Source organism: Kogia breviceps, chromosome 1, assembly GCF_026419965.1.
Source record: "Kogia breviceps isolate mKogBre1 chromosome 1, mKogBre1 haplotype 1, whole genome shotgun sequence".
NCBI lineage: Eukaryota > Metazoa > Chordata > Mammalia > Artiodactyla > Physeteridae > Kogia > Kogia breviceps.
This window is the reverse complement of record NC_081310.1, coordinates 91,521,134-91,544,665: the sequence shown is the minus strand read 5'-3', so window position 1 is coordinate 91,544,665 and position 23,532 is coordinate 91,521,134. Positions and strand designations below refer to the sequence as shown.

Genomic DNA, 23,532 nt, shown 5'->3' with positions numbered 1-23,532 from the left:
AGGAATGTTGGGACTGAAGAATATGCTTGGTCATTCAGGAGTAACTGGCTTCAAAAATTACTTCACATAGGGCTTCCCTGGTGGCGCAGTGGTTGAGAGTCCACCTGCCGATGCAGGGGACACGGGTTCGTGCCCCAGTCCGGGAGGATCCCACATACCGCAGAGCGGCTGGGGCCGTGGGCCATGGATGCTGGGCCTGCGCATCCGGAGCCTGTGCTCCACAACGGGAGAGGTCACAACAGTGAGAGGCCCCCTTACCACAAAAAAAAAAAAAAAAAATTCACATAAATACATTCAAATACTTCGTATGTATGACAAACAGGAAAAGCTGTTCTATAACAGTTAAGAATAATGTTTGTTGGTTAACAGGACAGAATAACGTTTGGGTGATTGACACAGTGGTCTCTCTACTGTAATTTTATACTAAAACATCATAACAATGTTACTAAGGTTATACAGCAATAGTATTGCCAAATGTAAGTTAGTGAATGCATTAATACTAATGGTGAGCCCAAGAACATGTACAGAAAGAGTTTCATATACACTTGAAAAAAAAAAACAGATCAGTAAATCCTCAGGATATGTTAATCAATGGACAGGTACAATTTGATGGTTTAATGAAATAATACTGCTTCTTTAAATTACTGAGAAGAAATCAAGTTTGGGATTAACATATACACAGTACTATATATACAATAGATAATCAGCAATGACCTACTATATGGCAGAGGGAACTCTACTCAATATTCTGTAATAACCTATATGGGAAAAGAATCTGAAAAAGAGTGGATATCTGTATATGTATAACTGAATCACTTTGCTGTACACCTGAAACTAACACAACATTGTATATCACCTATACTCAAAAATAAAATAAAAATTAAATTTAAAAAAATTAGCCATTAATCTGACAGTATAGCTAAAAATTTCAGAACTAATTTCAGAGTAAATCTAGTTAGTTTAGAAATTAATTAAGTTTCAATGAGACTAAATAATTAAAGGAATAACTATATCCTAGCATTAGTTCATTAAAAGGAACACCAATCTGCCTCTTGTATAAACATATATTTAGAATAGTACTACTGTGAAGTAATACTAAAAGTCTCAAATTTATTTTCTAGGCAGAACTTTTATATTAAACCTTTCTGAATAAATTTAAATAATTTCTGAGGTAGGAATGGAAGAGCTCAAAGAAATATTTTATATTTATTTAATATTTCTTTCTGACTACAATAATTCTTATAGCCTTTGCTATGGGAATTATCAAAGTTTTCATTTTTCAAATGTCATTTTTAATTTTCAAATTTTCTTATGGGGCTAAAGAAAGTTCATTAGTTTTACACAAAAGTTTTACAGAATGAGCATGTCTCAGATAATACATAAATTTATGTACTTGAAAAGCAAAGAATTAGCACATACTATAAGATTAAGGAGATATTCTTTTAATAAACTACAATTATTTGCTTCCTTTAATCAAGCTATTCTGACTTCATCTGTTACCATTACTCTTAATTCTTTATAAAAGTATAAACAGAAATTAGATACTTAAGTACCATTTAATACTTCCTACCATATGAACTATGTGGTCTTTAAGACTTCTGATAATACAGTGCAATAATGTGGAATTTAAATGTAAAAGATTATATTCAACTTATTGTTTTTTTATTGAAAATATTAACTCTCAGCTCATGAAACTCATAAAAATGGCCTTTTCATTACTCCTCTACAGAATAGCAAGCATATTAGTCTGTCAAATTTCTTCAGCTCCAGATGGGTGCCTAATAGAAGTACTGGAGTAAGCTATGAAATATATAGATAATGGGTTCAATAATTTTGAGCTTGTCTCACGGCATAAAATTTAGGAAAGAAGCAGAGAAAAATGTTCACCGATATTAAAAAAGTAGAGGAATAAGACAGTGATGGTTGAGTTCACTATACTTTTCAAATTGTTTAAAACTTATGAAATAATTTTTAACCAGAATGCTTTGTCTTTATATTTATTAGCAAATAAAACTTAAAATCTAAGAGAATTCTAATACTTAAGAGAATACTTTTTAAAGTATTTTATAAACTATGTAACTTTTAAGTATTTAAGAAATTATTTAACTTTTTAAATACAGAAGTCTGGAAGGGTAAAGCATTATGTTCATGACCACAGAGAGTCAGTTTTGAAGAACAAAATTCTTCACTCTTTGATATACTAGACTTATTTCTCCATAACTCTTGGTTAGAAAAGTAATAAGAGAATTACTGATGCTGTTAATGGGGTGAGAGAGTTGTTTTCAAATGGGCTTACACATCATGGGAATTCAGTACACATGTTTGGAATAACTTGCAGCTGTTGCAGGGTGAATAGGCTTAAGGAAATCACTGGGAACACTGAAGGAGAATTACCAGAAATACTTTAAAACATTTATAGTATTGTGATAAGAAAAAATGTTTAATTAGATGCCTAAAATTGGTCTTTGTTTAATTCTGAATCAAATTTTTAGATGTCTCTCATCGTTACCTATTCCTGGGTATACATCCACAAACATGCTCAATTGTAACAAAGTGGCTCATTTACTATATGTCTTATGAGAAAACAATTTCCTTTAGTTTGATCCAGTTTTGGTTTAGTTCAATGTAATTCAAAATACTTTATAAATTTACTATATGCAAAACACCATGAGGGAGAAAGAGTGAAAGACCCTCACTCTTCTCAAGAAACTTATTTAGAGAAAATAGATATTATATATTATACAAAAATAATACAAAGAAACAGTATTACAGGAATTCAGTGGAATTTTCAGGATTTAATTGAGTGCTCAAACGCTGCTCCCTGAGGAAGAGCCTGATTTTGCCTGTAGGTATTTGTAGGTACCAGAGGTACATTATTCTTTCATCCAGGTAAAAACTGTTAGGAAAGTGTCTCAATCATCAAAATAAGATGTTAACCTTGTCATCTATTTGGTTTCTAAAGCATATGGAGTCACCCTGAATTAACAATATAGAATATTAGTACTCTAAGCTCTCACCATAAGTCTGGACAAGAGATATGATATTTAGAAGGTATGCTTAAGGGGCATGCTAGCCAACCACTCCTTTAGGCATTCCAAGTTCCAAGATCAAGTTGAATTCTGAGAAAGCGTGATTCACTTTTACTGAATTGTACATTATGAAAAGATGACAAATCAATGTCTACAGTTAATGTCCCCATCATATATCACTGTAGGTTTTGGTTCAGCTTCAAGACTCATCCCAATTACTTTAGAAACCTTAGCTCTAGAGCATGCTGTCTAATGCAAATATACTGCAAACCATATATGCAAGCCACACGTAAACTTTCTAGTACACAGCAAAAAGTAAAAAGAAATGGGTGAAATTAATTTTAATAATCTATTTTATTGAACCCAATATATCCAGAAATATTATCATGCAACACATATGAAATCAATGTAAAAATTACTGAGATATTTTACTTTTTCTTCTTCAAGCTCTAAGTCTTCAAACTCTAGTGCGTAGTTTATACTTACAGCACATCTCCATTAGGACAAGTTACATTTGAAGACTAGTGGCTACTTTAGTGAACACAGTGCCAGCTCTAGAGGATAAACTTCTTTTGGGAAATAGCCCTTTGAGCCTTCGTCTCCAACAAAAAACTCCAGCTCCTCTGCTTTCCCCCTTTATTCTGTAGGTTATTAGGAACAGAGCCATGACAACTCCATTTAGCAGTTTGGTGGTGAAAAATGAGGTGTGGGGCACTGGGTCAGTAGGATATTTTTAACCCATATATTCAAAAGTGAAATAAACAAAATCGTGTACTAAACTTCTCCCCGTCTATCTCCAAATGCTCTAACAGCACCTCCTTCCAACACAAGTGGCATGGCTGATAGTATAGAATAATGCCTCCTCAGAAGGAGAAGTGGAACTGGAGGTATTGAAACTCCTAAGTTTTGTTTAGTAAGGGTCATTTTTATGACCAAAATAAAGTTACAGTTAACATATAAATTTAGAGATTGTTTTAGATTTCTTTATATAATCTTTAATTAAGTAAAAATATTACAGCCCATTCTGGTATAGAAACATTTCAACTTCTCTTAAATTTCACAGAATAAAATAATACACCAGTTCATAGGGATATGTTAATTTATGGAATTCTACTGGTTTGCACGTTTTTAGAACTCCCTTTTAACATAATCTCATTTATTAATAAAAAGGAGGTAATACAACGCAGTGAAAAAAGCACTAGCCTGAAATGGAAGATGATTTGGCTTCTAGACTTTTGTCACATGAGTTGTGTGATGTTATATAATTCTCTGGATCTAAATTTCTTCATCTGTAAAATTAATGGGGCAAAAGTACATCCCTCAATCTCAAAAATCTTAATTGGAAACTATATATTTATTCAAGAATTTCAAAATGCTATATTATCTGAAGCAAATGGTATTTCCAATGTAATGCTGTAAAACTTTGTAAGAGTGAGATTAAATAACAAAGCCAAAATAAATGGCCAAGTTGTAAAAGGAACTTAATTCTGATTGCAGGTTTAATCCTGTCCATTAGCTCCTGCTAGTTTTTCACCAATAAGTAAAAATAACACTTGACATTCTCTATGTGAGAGAGTTCATTAAATTCAGTTTAGTATTGATATATTTTAAATTTGAGTGACAGGGATCACTAAGCTTCACTGATAAGATTCTGCTAATTGAACTTTAGGAACTTGAAGACTTATCACAATAAAGAGAGCAAAGAAAAAATATATACAAATGTATAATCATCTAATATTAAATACCTATTATTGCTGATGAAAAGATAAGTCATAAAACTTCTATATTTTTATTCTGCTTCCCATGGATAATTTCAGTTCGAGGTAGGCAGATACTTAATGTGTTAGCAGTACAGTGTTGTAATGCAGAGAACAAGGGTGGTCCAGCACCTGTTTCTGTAACTGACTGAGTCCTTTGTTTTTTCAAAAAGATCAGGAATTTTTTAAAAATGCCTTGATGTCAGTGCACAATAGCATCTTTCAGAAATGTTTAAATGTTGACAGAGGAAGTAGGATTCCGAGGAAGTAGGATTCCCTCCTACTCATACCAAATCATGTAAGCAGGAACAACTCATCTAATCAGTATAAGACAATGTAATTCCTTTCTTGAACATATTTATAAGGTAATAAAAAAATTTTTGAGGTGGGGGATTAACACTAAATAATAAAATGGCTAATGCCATTATGGAACCTCAACTCAAAAGCAGAGTAAAATCCTAATATAAATATCTAGACATTCTCACCGTCATCTAGGCACATGTCCTCCTTGCTACTTGATCTCTATTTTCCACACTCTACTCAAAACCCCTGCCCTAGATGAATATCATTCTCACAGGTAACAGAGCCTTAAGAATCCTTAAAAGACAAAATGAAATGGGGTTTATTGCTATCTGAATCTGGGGATATCGGCCAAATGAAATTCTAATTAGTAAAACTGGGTTTATATATAAATGCGTATCTTCTACAGAAGTATGTATAATCTTTGTTGCAATAATATAAAGACATGTATGTATTCTTTAAAATAAATGAAACCCACAAATACGTTTCAATAATTTTGTTAAACTAGTGGGTTATGGATGATTTCTCCCGGTTTTTCAAATTTCTGAGCATTGAGATAGTCCTTTAGAAATTGAAAAAACATTTTAAATTGATCGCATAGTTATCTATGAATGGCTGAGGCCATTTGGTAAGAGTTCTGTGGAAATATGAAAACCTCATAAAGACTATTAAAAAATGTTGCCTCTAACCAAAGAATTTATAACCAATTCAATAATTTTAAAAAACCCTCTAAGCTCCAAAGTTTAAGAACTTTAAAATTAAACCTCTCTATATCATTTATATGGCTTAAGAAAGGTATTTCACTCAGTTCTAAAAACCAGATCTACCAATTTTAACATTTCCAATCAAATCTGAGTTAGTAGCTTTCGTGAATCACAAAAAGAACTTAAAACTAAAATTATTTAATTTCAAATGATTTTTTCAAACCATTTCCTAAGAACAAAACATCATTACACACACTCTTTCTCAATTCAGCTGACTTTTAAAAAGGAATTAAAGGGGGCTTTAAGTGCTAACAATTAGCAAATGATCATATTGAATACCAAGTTTTGACACCAATTCCTAAAATAGGTTTATTATTATAAAAGCTTTTGCAACCATTTGCAAGAAGGGGAAATAATAAAGGACTTGATTTTTGCAGAAGTAGGGACTTTATAAAAGCAATCCAGCTCCAATTTTGTTTGATATAGTGTTAGAACAGGGAATAAAATGCAAATACCAGAATTCTTTAACTACAAAGGACATACATTTTTTTTTTAAGTAAAAGACATGTTTGGGTATTAGAGACAATTTATTTCAATCTGGCATAGGGTTTGACAGCTTAAGAGTATAAGGAACAAGCAAAAGATGATGGTTGTATTATGTATGGAACAGATATTTTAAACCTTAGATGATTAACTATGGTTGAAAAACAAGCAACAATTGGACTTCCCTTACATTGTCCACTACACGCTGGCATGCAATTAAATGCCTGTCAAATGATATGAACTGATGTAGGATTCCTGGCACTTATCTGAATCAGATTTAATACCTTACAAGGGAAATAAAGAGAACTCTTGAGGAAGAATGTTAGATGCAAACAAAAGTCTTTCTATTAGGCAATATCTTTTGTTGTTTTATAAGGTCCAATTTGAAAGATTTGGGCTTTTCAGAAGTTCAATGAAAGAATAAACTTGTTTTACTGTGGCATCATTTTTTAGAAGTTTACTTTGAAAATAAAGCTCCCACTAAACCAGTTACAAATTTTTCTAATCTATATAGGTCAGAAAAGACACATAGTCATATTCATTTTAGTAAGGACAGGCCCAGTTATAAGGTTATAAGTTATACAGATATAACTGTAAGTAAAAATTTTTTAAAAGGTGATTGAAACAGAATTTTATCTCTAATTCACTTCACTCATGAAGAAACAGTTGTTTTACTCCTTCAGGTCAAACAGATAAGGAAAATGAAAAAGCAAAAGAAAAGCCAAAAATCATTAGGCACTTCCTGTAGACTGACACCACCTCAGAAAAAACATAATGGGCATCACTATCTACCCTAGAAAAACAAAAAAACACCCTCTAGAAATGTGGTGTGGTCAGACTAAGAAATATTTCTTTTTAAAAAAAAGATGCAAAAGAAAACATCTCTGCTTTCATCTTAAACAATTCTTGCTGTTAAATAGGAAATGCTTTCATAGCAGCTTTTAGAGTCAAGTCTGTATAATAAAGGTTTGTGCTGGTTTTCACCCTTGGCAACCAAAACGCATTGTTGAAAAGAAACTCCTGAACAGTCTCATTCAAAAGTGATTTCGTTCATTAAATGGGGAAAGGGGAGAGGGGAGGGATGATTAGGATCAATTAAAAGAGTAGACAAAATAATCATGTTTTGACCCTATCTAAAGCAAGGTCTGAAAGTAGTTTCATTTGTAGCAAGAAATATATTCCTACAAAGATACTGCACAAAGGGGGAAAAAAAGGTAGAGTTATGTAAGTTTCAGTAATAGATTCTGGACTCTGACTTATATAGTTACCTAGCTTCAGAGGGTCTTACATTATCGGGAAAAGAAATTTCAATGGGAAATAACATTCTCATTTCTCGCAAAAAATAAATTTAATCCCTCATAATTTCCCTACCAATAACTCATTTGAGAAATAATTTATTGCATGAAAGTACTACTATAAAAATACATTAAAAGATTAAGCTCACAACTTACGTATGTATACAGTCTTCAAAATATTATAAGGATTCAGGGTACAGTTAGTTGAATAGGAAAAAGAGATGAAGCTGTCACTTGTACACAGGGATAATCTCATTCCTATCTATAAAAAGGCTCCCGCTCTCACTTTTTCTAAGTGTGTATTATGTAAGTTCCACAGCTGGTGTTTTTGAGTGATGAAGATCCTCAAATAATACTAAAACTGAAAATAAAATGTTTCAATAAATACACTTCAGCTGGCTGAAGTATCTTCATCATCAAAAAAGATAAAATTCTGAACAAAAACCACTATGGAAGAATGATTCATCGTACCACATCACAAGAAATTCTCTGATGCAGAAGGTGATTCGGGGTACAGTAATTTATCTTACCTGCAAATGAAATCTGGAAATGCTGGACTTGAAATATACCAACAGTATAGATCACTATTGAGAAGACAACAACAGTTTCCCTTCAACCAGGCAGCAAAAGCAGTCAGGAGGAAAAAAACCCAGTCAAATTTTAGAGTATTTAGATTTTTTTTAAATGACCCATATAATTTGAGAGGAAAACTCTTATGAGAGCCTATAAGAAATATCTTGAGACAAAAGGGGAATGGAGATGAAAATAGGTTGAGAAAAAAATGTGATATAAAGCTTGAAGGATTTGGCAGGGAGTTAGATAAACGGACACATAGAAGAAATTCTAAATTGTGTGTAAAAGGAAAGTAGAAGACACTGAGATGGTAGAAGTTTGTGCAAGGAAGCCACTTTCACAGATTTCATTCTAAGGGAGGTATGGATCTCCATTTCTTTAGAGCAGTTAAGACCTATTGCTCTTTACGTGCTCATTTTTCTTAGGCATCAGAGTTGAAAAATATCAAGGGTACGAGTCCAGCTGAGGAGAAGGGAAACTATACATCTGAAAATTAAAGTTCAGATAAAAACACTTAGGCTATCAAAATATGGTAAAACCAAGTTTTATTTCAATCTGCTAAATTGAAAGCATACAATGACCTAAACACATCCCTTTAAACTCCTTTTCTTGCAAAAAAGAAATGATGGTATAAATGGAGAATTTCTGACGTTTGAACAAAGTACATAGAGTGGAACCTTAGGAAAACCTTCATTTAACTTTCTTTTAAACTTTAGGGTTTTTTCTTATTAACCCCTGAAACCATTCAATGTCACCAATGCCATAAAAAAAAAAGAAACCTTGGCCAACATTTATCTACAAAGCTACTTTTAAAAATGGCTGTCATTTCTCCTTGTCCAACCTTACTACCTTCTACCAGATGGCTTCTTCCCATTCTCACTCCTGGAAGAAAAATCAAATAAAAATTACACCAAGAGGATTCAGTATGAGGATAAGCTATATGAAACTGTCACTAAAGAGTAACGCACATTTCCAGTCGTTTCGTCACCTGTAGAGTCATCAATAACCAGCCTTCAAGTTGCCTGAACAGCTCAGCCAACTCCTGAAGGAAAGTAGGGTGGAGAAAGGTCCTCGGTATAGGTTGTCAGTGTTGGTGCTCCGAGGGGTCTTGATGTTCTCAATGATTTTGAGGATTACATAATGCAAGGTGGCATACTGGTTCCGTACATGGAGCAGGATCTGGCACACACTCTGGTACTCGTTTTCGTCGACCTCGGCTACAGTGCGGCGATAATCTTCCACCTGGGGGTATTTCACTGTCTTTGCATACCAATTTGGCCTGGGTGTTGTAATAGGTGGAGAAACGGCGTAGATAGGAGGCTGCTGTGCCGTCCATGGTCCACAGCTGGTCCGCGGTGTCTTTCTGGATAGACACTCCAAAGTTGTTGCCGTCCTCCGCCTTTGGGAGGAGCAGCTGCACCCACATCCGCATGGTGTTGCACTTCTCTCTCAGCAGCTCGATCTCGGGTTTTACGTGCTGAGTCACCTCCACCAGATGCTGGTTGCTTCACAGAAGCTGCCCCTCGCCGCCTGGCAGTGTTAGTACTTTGATGGAGGACTGGGTCTGCAGAGGCAGAGGATCCCAGTTGGGCCCATCCCCCCCAGTGTCTGGGGGGACGGGGGTCTCTGGGGCTGGCACCGAACATCTTCTGGATAAGTCTTGCAGGCGGAGCTCCTGAACCCGACTATCCAGCTCTGACAGATTCTGAGGGAAGAAGGTGGACACCAGATCCTCGGCCTCCTGGGAGATGCGGGCCCGAAATGAATCTACTTTCCCCTGCACGTCCTGCTCTAGCTTCAACAGGGAAGCCATGACCACCAGGGGCGTCGAGTGTTGGGGGAGACATGGCCTGAGTCTCTCCCTCCTCCGCAGGCTGGGTTTGCGCTTCCGCCGCCACCACCAACTCCCAACAGACCAGGCCCTACCAGGGCGAAAAGACGTCCCGGAGGTCCCTGCGGGCCGGCACGCAGAGAAAGCGGGATCCACATACTGACCACACCCTCCGGACGTCTCCCTGGCCAAGAGGCTGGCAGGGACCAGCCTAGGCTTCGAGTGCCTAGCCGCTAGAGCACTGAAGACCACGTGTCGGGGGACCCAGCTGTATCTAGTTATCTGAGCTGCACCTCCCCTACCTACTGGCCTGGCTGGCCGGAAGCCACTTTCAAGAACATCGTTAAACTTAAGCTGTGAAGACCAGGCAATGACAAGTCGGTGCGCTTTACATAGGAGCTCAAGGAAATCCACAATCCCTGGATCCAGAGTACACGATCTCTTTTGAAAGGCATCTCACAAAATGGGCTCTCCAGAGCAAGCCTCACTTCTGGAGAGCCTCGAGTCACACACATTTACAGGTAACCTGGACCTATCCATGCTTTCCCCTTAGAAAGTCAGAAGTGAGTTCACTTAACTATTGTATTTTAATCAAGTTAGTAGACTTCCGAGATCTTCTATGGCTTACTTCATACAATTTTTAGTTTAAATTACAAATGTTAAGTTATATGACTCTTCTTAAAATTCATCTTTTGGGGAATAATCAACAATTGAATCTGGACTGTAAAGTAACACAGGCAAACTTCCTTAATTTGATAAGTGTATGGTTGTTACAGAGGTTATGTCCTTGTTTTTAGGAAGTACACACTACAGTATTAAGGGATAAAGTGACATGATATATTTAATCTATTCTCAGATGGTTCAGAAAAGGTGTGTGTGTGTGTGTGTGTGTGTACAGAATGAGAATGCTAAATCATGTGGAGAAATGGTAAAATTGATGAATCTGTATAGTGTATGAGAATTCAGTATTATTCTTCTAACTTCTCTGTAAGTTCAAACTTATTTCAAAATAAAAAATGAAAAAACTACCTTTTCTTTAAAGATTTCCAGAATCATAGAGACAAATTCTGTAAACTTCTAAACTTTCACCCTATTTATTTATATTCATTTTCCTTTCCCTGAACTATTTTCCTTTTGTTCTCTGCAGTACCACAGAGTAAAATCCATGCCTTTGACTTTTATTCTAAAATTAGTGAAGTTTAGTTTAAAAAAGGATTTTTCTAACGATTCTATAGTATGGTTTCAAATGTAATTGCCACCTCAGTCAGACTGTAAACTCCTTCAGGGCAGGGGCCAAGTCTTCATTTCTTTTGCAGCTGGCATGGAGGAGGTGCTCAATACATGTCTGATGAAATGATCCTGACTTAGTAAGATTTTAGCTAACTATAACTTCACAAAATCTAGAACTGAAAGGAAAAAAAAATCAACAAGACAAACATGTTACAGGTGGGGTTCCCCAGAAAGCAGAGAAGTTGCTTACAGGTGGTTTATTAGGGAGTGCTCTTAAGATAAACACCTGTGGAAAGATAGCGACAGAACGGAGAAGTTGGACTTCAATGCAATCTCAAGGCCTCAACTGACCCCATGGGGAACTGGGAAATGCCCTTCAGAGTTGTCCTGAGGTGGGGTCAAAGCAGTTCCTGAAGAGGGCTCTTTGGTAGCAAGACTTTTAGCAATTGGGAAATAAAAACTTTAGTTCTGAGGAGGGATCTGGGAATCTCATCATAGCTTCAACCACACATGTAAGATATTAAGATACCTATACTAACAAACTAGCAATTACGTTGTTCAGCCCCAGTCAGGAGTTGAAAATTCAAAGATGGTTTCTGTGTTCAGATCAATTTAAATCTCTCAGGAATGACAAAGAAGGTTGTGGTGACAGTAATTATATGTTCAGAGGCGGGGCAGGGGAGATAAAGGTGTGTACGTATGTGAGGGAGGTAATGGGGCATTACTGGTAAGTTGGATCTTAAGATATAAGGGAAGTGGCAGGAAATGAGGCAGGAGAAGTAAGCAAGGACCAGCTCATGGAGGCAGGGCCCTGCTTGCCATGCTTTAGGAACCTGGAATTAATAAAAGCCAATGAAGGACATTTATGCAGGGAAAAAATATGCACAGATGTATGATTTCAATGGTGGAGGTGAATTTGAAGAAGAAACTAAAGGAAGAGAGACGGTGCCATAATCCAAATGAGAAAGTATGCCTCATTTTAAGTGGTGGTGATGGGGTTGAAAGAGAAGCATCAAGAATATCTTAGGAAAAAAAAAAGAATATCTTAGAAGTAAAATTAACACTATGCAGTGATCATTTTAGATGTGGAGAGATGAAAAAAGGCAGAATTCAATACTACGTAATTTTTTGAGGGGGCTTAGGTAAATGATTTCTGTTTATACTTATATTAAACCTCTCCTAAGAGGTGAATTAGATATACATTTTTACACACACATATTTACATTCAACTTATGGGAATTTAGATAGGGCTATCAAACAGAAAAGAAAAAACAAATCCTAAAACATGACCACAATTTCCCATATGTTGATTTTCTTCATAACTTTGGCTATAAAAGATTACGATGGTGCTAGCATGGAAATTCCCTTTTATACCAAAAACATCCTCAGTGGTAAATATGGTTTAACAAATAGTTACTCTGTTTTCAAACAGAAAACATTTCTAGTTGCTCTTTTAAAGAAGTAGGGAAGTTTCTTTCTACTTAAATTATGACAGTGATTAATGTAGCCATTTATATGAAATTATTTTCTTTAGTTGTCTAATGATAAAATATAAAATCCTTTGGGGGATTAAGCTGCTCTTTTTTCTAGTGGGACATAAGTTTTATTTTTTCGTAATGTTTCCTGTCCTTGTTAATGAGATAGCAGTTGGTAGGAAAGTAACAGCTCCTAATTTTTCTACCCCCATCAACCATCAGCAATCAGTGGTTGTTTTAAAAAATTATTTAATAAACTTGCATGCCTTGATTTGACCCATGAAATTAACACTGAGTGCTAACAGGTGGAGGAAGGCCAGGGACAGCTGTGTAGAGTATTGTCTTGTTCAGGTCAGTTTCTCCTTTCTCCACAGCCCAGCAGGGTTCATTATGTACTGATGCCAATAACTGACAACCCAATCTTCTTTTAGGAATGCCTACAGATTTATGGATTGGTTTATCCTTTAAATATCCTCCAACTGTGATACTATTCCCTGTGAAGAAGGGATTCTGTGGTCCTGCGTATGGGGTTCCATTTACAGAACTATTCTAAGCAACTGTTGTGTCAACTATTGGAGATACCTGTAAGCTTGAGATATGGATTGAAATTTAATCATTCAAAATAAGCTGTTTTTCCCACTGATTTCTTTCTATCTATAAAAGTTAGGAGAAATATTATCAATGGTACTAAATCTAGATAATCTTAAGGCTCTGGTGGATGGTAATATTTATTCTCTTATGTTTATAAAATTTTTCATCTCTGGGTTGCAGTGGATCTTACGTTATCTTGACCCCCAAATAAGCAATTTCTAGGGATGACAAATATAACACGTCCTCTTCCTTCATTCTTCCTCCTAGATTGCTGCACGTAAAGGTACAGAAATAAACAATGTGGAGGTACTCACTGCAGTGCCCTTTTGTCAGAATCAGCCTCCACATCTAACATGAGCATGGCTCTAAATGAAGAGGAGTTGGCAATACAGCACTGTGGTTAAAGTTACGAAGTTAGTCATGTTCAAATCCTAGCTTTGCTACTTACTACCCATGTGACCCTGGCTGAGTTATCTAATCTCTGTGCTTTATTTCCTTCATCTATAAAATGAGCATTATAATAATATTTATAAAAGTTGTTTTGTGGATTAAATTAGTTAATACATGTAGAGAGTTTAGCACAGTGCCTCAAACATGTTAATTGCTCAATAAATGTTAGCTATTATTGAAGGAAAGTCTATCAACAGTCCAAAATCTCCCTTCACTCTGAAATGGAGTAGAACTGTGTATTCTAGACAAACCAAGATACAATTTTCTTGTTCACTATCTTGTTATTTAGCAGTAGTGACTAATTGTACTACACAGTTGAATATAAGTATCTTTTTAAAATGGCTTGAATTTCTGAGATCATCAATATTTAGAGGCCATATCACAGAGGGCATAGGTGAAGCAAGCACAAAGTTTTACTGGCTAACTTGGCTGAAAGTGCATTTCTGAATAGAACCCCTTCTGGCAAAAGCCATGTCTTCATCAAGTTCACATTATTTTATCTTACAAATTACATAATTGGGACAGTTTGGAAACAATGATGTCTACTGTCAAGGGTCCTTAAGATCATTGATTTTTAACAAAAAAACCACTGATCTCTTCTAGGTCCTAGATTCCTGACTTTTTAAGATGCTTTGGCCAATGACTCTCTACCCAAGTCACTGATAGCTTCCTTGTTTACAAAATCCCTGGATCAATAATGTACTGGATGAACAATGAATCTTCTAGTTCAGCATTTTTTCAAATTGAAGTCCATCGGTTCCCTATAATTATTTGTGTGTCTTCATTTTGATGATTCATTAATTGATGTAAGCATATTCTAGGTCATATTATAACCAACATGCAATTTGGGCCAGCGATTACATTTTTATGATTATGATTGGACCAAGTACATCTACCTTAATTGATGACAGAGGAGCCTATTATGTATGATTATCCTTTTCCCAAATAACTGTAAATCAGATAGAACAAAGGTTTTCTTAGTGATTCAAATAGAGAAAACTGGAGGGAGAATTAAGTTATCACAGAGTACTCAATAATATGGAAATGTTTAATTAAAAATTGAAGACTTGCACCATGAGAGTCAGTATCACCTTCACTTATCAGGAGTGACACAAAAACATGGTCTATTACATAAATTCAAGTTGTTGATTTGTATTTTATCTTTGTAATATTATTTATATTTAATTTATATATTTATATAACTTATTTATATTATATATTATTTTGGTTTTATAGTTGCAAACTAAAAGTAGAAGATGTTTCAAGTTTTGTGTTTATATGTACTTAATAAACGTAAGTCAGTGCCAGTGGAGAATTTTTTCCTTTAAAAGTAAAACCCCTCTTATAATGCCTTGTGCAAACAATTCCAGAGCTATCTTCCTGAAATGCGTTTTTGATCATATTTCTATCTTCTATAGTGTAAGGACCAAATTCCTTAAGCATAGTCCACAAGTTCTTTCATGATCTGGATCCTGCCATCTTTTATTTCCCAGAACCTACTCTACATTCCAACAACAGTCCTCTCACATGTCCTATGGTTTACATATTCACCTCTCTCTGCGTAAAATGCCCATTGTATCATCTTCCTCCCGCTCTCTATCCTACCAATTCATCCTGCTGTAATCAACTCAAGAACTGTTTCTGAAAAAACCTTCCGATACCACCTTCTCCCTTCCTAGATGAAGTTAGTACTCCTGGCACAAGTTAAATAGCATAATAATATCTACCTCATAAAGCTGTTGAAAGGATTAAATGAAATAACTTACATAAAACAGCTAGGACACTAAATTCTTCATAAAAGGTAGTAGTTTTATTTGTATCTCAAAGTATTCTGCATAAATCTCTTTTACAGTTCGTATCACAGTGTTGTAATTTTGGATTTACAAGTCACTTTTCTTTACCATAATAAATTCCTTGAGGACAAGCATTTTAGTTTTTTCATTTCTATATGTTCTTTGGTAGCAGTGTGCCAGGTAACAATAAATGTTCAATGAATATTTACTGAATAAATGAATTAATGAAAGAAATAGGATAAAATTTATCAGATAGGACCTGACTAGCAAAAGAGACAGGACTCTCAAACAACTTATCTTTTTCTTATTTCCCCTGAAAAGTTGCTAGATCTAACAGCAGTCTTCTGGGCTGAACTCTTTAGGGGTTTATAGTAAAAGTAGGAAATATATTTCTTTTTTTCTCCCATCAACAGTATGCAGAGTTTCATATTCTGCTTTTGACTCTGGTAATATTCCAGAATTCTACCAGTCACAGTATTACTTAGTTCTGAAAAAGACCCCTCACTTAAATAACTGGAGATGGTCTGCAGAACAGTAGTTATGCGTTACTACATGTTTGTGCAAAATAAACATATTGGGGAGTACCAAAGAGGTACACACACAAGGATAAGGGTGGTGGTGGCTCTGACTCACGCTCCTACTGTTTATTTATAGCTTCTTATTAGTATGGGATTTGTTTTATATGGCAAAAATACAAGATCTCACTGACTGAGAGAGGAAGATGTAAGAAAATGCCTAAGTATAGAACTTCTACAGCTGAATAAGAATCTGTAATTCAGTGCTGTATCAACAGACTCCCCAGGGGCTGGTGCAAGCTGAAACCACTCCAGAATTACAGATTTCATGAGCTGCAGACTTCACTGCTAAAAGTAAAATAGTGGTTAACTAAAGATTTTATTCCTCCATAGACACTTCCATTTATAAATGATAAATTCACTAGTTGGGGCTAAATTAAGTTAGTATACAAAATACATACAGTGAGTTTCTAATTTCTCTAAATAATTTTCACCAGCAGAAATAGTCAAAAGTAAATTTTAAAAAAACAAGCCAAAGAATTTATATGCTTCTACCTGAAAAAATCTACTTTCTCTGTATTCACTTAAAATCACTGACATTCACAGAAAGACAGACAAGATGATAAGGCAGAGGGCTATGTACCAGATGAAGGAACAAGATAAAACCCCAGAAAAACAACTAAATAAAGTAGAGATCGGAAACCTTCCAGAAAAACAATTCAGAATAATGATAGTGAAGATGATCCAGGACCTCGGAAAAAGACTGGAGGCAAAGACCGAGAAGATGCAAGAAATGTTTAACAAAGATCTAGAAGAATTAAATAACAAACAGAGATGAAAAATACAATAACTGAAATGAAAAATACACTAGAATGAATCAATAGCAGAATAACAGAGGCAGAAGAACGAATAAGTGACCTGGAAGACAGAATGGTGGAATTCACTACTGCAGAACAGAATAAAGAAAAAAGAATGAAAAGAAATGAAGACAGCCTAACAGACCTCTCGGACAACATTAAATGCAACAACATCCTCATTATACAGGTCCCAAAAGGAGAAGAGAGAGAGAAAGGACCCGAGAAAATATTTGAAGAGATTATAGTTGAAAACTTCCCTAACATGGGAAAGGAAATAGCCACCCAAGTCCAAGAAGTGCAGAGAGTCCCATATAGGATAAACCCAAGGAGAAACACACCGAGACACATAGTAATCAAACTGGCAAAAATTAAAGACAAAGAAAAATTATTGAACGCAGCAAGGGAAAAATGACAAATAACATACAAGGGAACTCCCATAAGGTTAACAGCTGATTTCTCAGCAGAAACTCGACTAGTGAGAAGGAGTGGCACGATATACTTAAAGTGATGAAAGGGAAGAACCTACAACCAAGATTACTTTACCCAGCAAGGATCTCATTCAGATTCGATGGAGAAATTAAAAGCTTTACAGACAAGCAAAAGCTAAGAGAATTCAGCACCACCAAACCAGCTCTACAATAAATGCTAAAGAATCTTCTCTAAGTGGAAATACAAGAGAAGAAAAGGACTTACAAAAACAAACCCAAAACAATTAAGAAAATGGTAATAGGAACATACATATCGATAATTACCTTAAACATGAATGGATTAAATGCTCCAACCAAAAGACACAGGCTTGCTGAATGGATACAAAAACAACACCCATATATATGCTGTCTAAAAGAAACCCACTTCAGGGCTTCCCTGGTGGCGCAGTGGTTGAGGGTCCACCTGCCGATGCAGGGGATGTGGGTTCGTGCCCCAGTCTGGGAAGATCCCGCATGCCACAGAGCAGCTAGGCCCATGAACCATGGCTGCTGAACCTGCATGTCCCATGTCCGCAATGGGAGAGGCCACAACAGTGAAAGGCCTGCGTACTACAAAAAAAAAAAAAAAAAAAAAAAAAAAGAAACCCACTTCACACCTAGTGACACATACAGACTGAAAGTGAGGGGATGGAAAAAGATATTCCATGCAAATGGAAATCAAAAGAAAGCTGGAGTAGCAATTTTATCATATCAGATAAAATAGACTTTAAAGTAAAGAATGTTATAAGAGACAAAGAAAGACACTACATAATGGTCAAGGGATCAATCCAAGAAGAAGATATAACAATTATAAATATACATGCACCCAACATAGGAGCACCTCAATACATAAGGCAACTGCTAACAGCTATAAAAGAGGAAATCTACACTTACACACTAATAGTGGGGGACCTTAATACCTCACTTACACCAATGGACAGATCATCCAAACAGAAAATTAATAAGGAAACAGAAGCTTTAAATGACACAACAGACCAGATAGATTTAATTGGTATTTATAGGACATTCCATCCAAAAACAGCAAATTACACTTTCTTCTCAAGTGCGCACAGAACATTCCCCAGGATAGAGCACATCTTGGGTCACAAATCAAGCCTCAGTAAATTTAAGAAAACTGAAATCATTATCAAGCATCCTTTCTGACCGCAATGCTATGAGATTAGAAATGAATTATGGGGAAAAACACATAAAGAACACAAACACACGGAGGCTAAACAATACATTACTAAACAACCAAGAGATCACTGAAGAAATCAAAGAGGAAATTAAAAAATACCTAGACACAAATGATAATGAAAACACGATGATCCAAAACCTAATGGGATGCAGCAAAAGCAGTTCTAAGAAGGAAGTTTATATATACAAGCCTACCTCAAGAAACAAGAAAAATCTCAAATAAACAATCTAACCTTACACCTAAAGGAACTACAGAAAGAAGAACAAACAAAACTCAAAGTTAGCAGAAGGAAAGAAATCATAAAGATCAGAGCAGGAATAAATGAAACAGAAACAAAGAAAACAATAGCAAAGATCAATAAAACTAAAAGCTGGTTCTTTGAGAAGATAAACAAAATTGATAAACCATTAGCCAGACTCATCAAGAAAAAGAGGGAGAGGACTGAAATCAATAAAATTAGAAATGAAAAAGGAGAAGTTACATTGGACACTGCATAAATACAAACCATCTTAAGAGATTACTACAAGCAACCCTATGCCAATAAAATGCACAACCTGGAAGAAATGGACAAATTCTTCGAAATGTATAACCTTCCAAGACTGAACCAGGAAGATATAGAAAAAATGAACAGACCAATCACAAGTAATGAAATTGAAACTGTGATTAAAAATCTTCCAACAAACAAAAGACCAGGACCACATGGCTTCACAGGAGAATTCTATCAAACGTTTAGAGAAGAGCTAACACTCATCCTTCTCAAACTCTTCCAAAAAATTGCAGAGGAAGGAACACTCCCAAACTCATTCTATGAGGCCACCATCACCCTGATACCAAAACCAGACAAAGATACTACAAATAAAGAAAATTACAGACCAATATCACTGATGAATATAGATGCAAAAATCCTCAACAAAATACTAGCAAACAGAATCCAACAACACATTAAAAGGATCATATAGCATGATCAAGTGGGATTTATCCCAAGGATGCAAGGATTCTTCAATATATGCAAATCAATCAATGTGATACACCATATTAACAAATTGAAGAATAAAAACCAAATGATCATCTCAATAGATGCAGAAAAAGCTTCTGACAAAATTCACCACCCATTTATGATAAAAACTCTCTAAAAAGTGAGCACAGAGGGAACCTACCTAAACATAATAAAGGCCATATAAAACAGACCCACAGCAAACATCATTCTCAATGGTGAAAAACTGAAAGCATTTCCTCTAAGATCAGGAACAAGACAAGGATGTCCACTCTCACCACTATTATTTAACATAGTTTTGGAAGTCCTAGCCATGGCAATCAGAGAAGAAAAAGAAATAAAAGTAATACTAATTGGATAAGAAGTAAAACGGTCACTGTTTGCAGATGACATGATACTATCCACAGAGAATCCTAAAGATGCCACCAGAAAACTTCTAGAGGTAATCAATGAATTTGGTAAAGTAGCAGGGTACAAAATTAATTCACAGAAATCTCTTGCATTCCTATACACTATTGATGAAAAGTCTGAAACAGAAATTAAGGAAACACTCTCATTTACCATCGCAACAAAAAGAATAATATACCTGGGAATAAACCTACCTAGGGAGACAAAAGAAAAATATAAGACACTGATGAAAGAAATTAAAGATGATACAAACAGATGGAGAGATATACCATGTTCTTGGATTGGAAGAACCAACATTGTGAAAATGGCTGTACTACCCAAAGCAAGCTACAGATTCAATGCAATCCCCATCAAATTACCAATGGCATTTTTTACAGAACTAGAACAAAAAATCTTAAAATTTGTATGGAGACACAAAAGACCCCGAAAAGCCAAAGCAGTCTTAAGGGAAAAAAACAGAGCTGGAGGAATCAGACTCCCTGACTTCAGATTATACTACAAAGCTACAGTAATCAAGACAATATGGTACTGGCACAAAAACAGAAATATAGATCAATGGAACAGGATAGAAAGCCCAGAGATTAACCCACGCACCTATGGTCAACTAATCTATGACAAAGGAGGCTAGGATATACAATGGAGAAAAGACAGCCTCTTCAATAAGTGGTGCTGGGAAAACTGGACAGCTACATGTAAAAGAATGAAATTAGAACACTCCCTAACACCATAACACAAAAATAAACTCAAAATGGATTAGAGACCTAAATGTAAGACCAGACATTATAAAACTTTTTTAGAGGAAAACATAGGAAGAACCCTCTTTGACAGAAATCACAGCAAGATCTTTTTTGATCCACCTCCTAGAGTAATGGAAATAAAAATAAAAATAAACAAATGGGACCTAATGAAACTTAAAAGCTTTTGCACAGCAAAGGAAACTACAAACAAAATGAAAAGACAACCTTCAGAATGGGAGAAAATATTTTGAAATGAATCAACGGACCCAGGATTAACTCCCAAATATATAAACAGCTCATGCAGCTCAATATTAAAAAAACAAACAACTGAATGCAAAAATGGGCAGAAGACCTAAATAGGCATTTCTCCAAAGAAGACTTACAGATGGCCAAGAAGCACATGAAAAGCTGCTCAACATGACTAATTATTAGAGAAATGCAAATCAGAACTACAATGAGGTATCACCTCACACCAGTTAGAATGGGCATCGTCAGAAAATCTATAAACAACAAATGCTGGAGAGGGTGTGGAGAAAAGGGAACCCTCTTCCACTGTTGGTGGGAATGTAAATTGATACAGCCACTATGGAGAACAGTATGGAGGTTCCTTAAAAAACTAAAAACAGAATTACCATATGACCCAACAATCCCACTACTGGGCATATACCCAGAGGAAACCATAATGCAAAAAGACACATGCACCCCAATGTTCTTTGCAGCACTATTTACAATAGCCCGGTCATGGAAGCAACCTAAATGCCCATCGACAGACGAATGGATAAAGAAGATGTGGTACATATATACAATAGAACATTACTCAGCCATAAAAAGGAACAAAACTGGGTCATTTGTAGAGACGTGGATGAATCTAGAGACTGTCATACAGAGTGAAGTAAGTGAAAAAAACAAATATCATGTATTAACGCATATACGTGGAACCTAGAATAATGATACAGATGAACTGGTCTGCAGGGCAGAAATTGAAACACAGATGTAGAGAACAAACGTATGGACACCAAGGGCAGAAAGCGGCCGGCGGGTGGGGGTGGGGGGTGTGATGAATTGGGAGATTGGGAATGACATGTATACACTGATGTGTATAAAATGGATGACTAGTAACAACCTGTTGTATAAAAAAAAATTAAATTTAAAAAAATTAAAATAAAAATAAAATTACTCTCTGTCCTCTCATTTTTATTTTCCTTCTTAGCCTTATCACAAACTGATATTCTATTACATATTTATTTGTATATTTGTTGTGTCCATCTTCAGATCATAAAAGCAAGGGCTTTTTTGTTTTGTTTATTCGATTCTTTGCAGTGAGGATAGCCTGAAACTTAATGGCTACTCAATACATATTTTGTTGGATGAATGACAGCAAAATTGTTTAAATCTCTTGATTAAATAATAATTCTTTGAGGATAACTGCATTTGGAAAATCTTTTCAATTATAAAAGTAAAGCAATTATTCAAATAGACAGTCACAACTTAGCATGAATAAAGTTTTTTGAATAATAAAATCAATCCTTAAAAGTTTGAAGAAAAAAACCTTTTATATTATCAAGATATCTCATATTTATGTTTTCCCTCAAAGAGCAATAAAGGAGATGTTACTTGTTTAAAAAAAAATTTGGATTTTGCTATTTATCATTTCCATTCACCTTCTTAAAATATAAGTGTTTGTTTCAAAATGAAATTGAGATTCACATTTTGATAGATAGAAATTATGCCTCCTTATCTTTCTATTTTCAACTAATGTCAACCACACCAAATTGCAGTAAAAAAAAAAATACAGATAAAAACAATTGAGTCTCGACTTGTTTTGGTTCTAATAAGTATTTTGCTTAAGGAGATACTGTATTCTCCTGAATCTAAGCTGAACACACAGTTGGTAAAATAATCCTAGGAGGACAACAGTTTTCAAAAAAATCAGCAATCATATATGCACAGAAATTAGGTTGACCACTTCTTTTTGTATAATACATATTCTTACATATTTTACTAAAAAAAAAATAAGATAAACTGTATAGCTAAAAAGCTGACCCCAAAGCCTCAGTCTTAAGTGAAGCTGTTTCATCAAAATAGACTTGAACTATTTTATAATCTGAATTCAAATTATTGTATCATTAATTTTTGATCTTAATAGCCTATGAACTTCCATTATATATAAAAATGTCAGATAACAGCCTTCATCTAAAAATGAGCAACAGAATTGGAAGCTTGTACAATAACATTTATTAATAATATTAAACCTATGCTGATGTAACTGTTTTAAAATCTGTGATTTTGTGTATGTTATTAATACTTATAGGAAAACAAAACTAGTTTTATGCTACAAATATATAATGTTTATTATATCTTCTGGATGACCTATCATATATACAATGTATCAGTCATATGGCTCCTATCTGATATCAATATGGAAAGGTTAAAGACTACAGAGTTTCTTTTTCAGTTATCAGCTTATATCACTAAATCCATCAAAAATGAATGTGACATAGTCAATTTGAATAAACCCTAAAAACAGCTGAAAACCTGGTGTCTTCTGTTACTTAGCTTTCTGTCTATAATCTAAGTACCTAGTTTCTATAGACATAACATGAAATGAACATTGAAATAGTCAATTCAGGAAATCACTCTAAAATCACTTTTTAAAAGGCTACTGTAAGAGGTTATAGACTACTGAGGACGATTCTGGCTATCTTTCTGTTTGTAAGAGCTCTTCCTTTCAAAGTTATGATTCCCTTTACCCCCAAAAGGGATAAAGGATAGGTCTAAATTATAT

General features: G+C 35.1%; 1 protein-coding gene and 1 pseudogene across 2 annotated transcripts in view; both read right to left on the bottom strand.

The window, feature by feature from the left end:
• ATF6 (activating transcription factor 6) overlaps nt 1–23,532 on the bottom strand; it is a 238,878-nt gene that overhangs the window by 80,377 nt on the left and 134,969 nt on the right. The window lies entirely within an intron of this gene.
• On the bottom strand, nt 9,176–10,014 carry LOC131741226 (proteasome activator complex subunit 3-like; annotated as a pseudogene).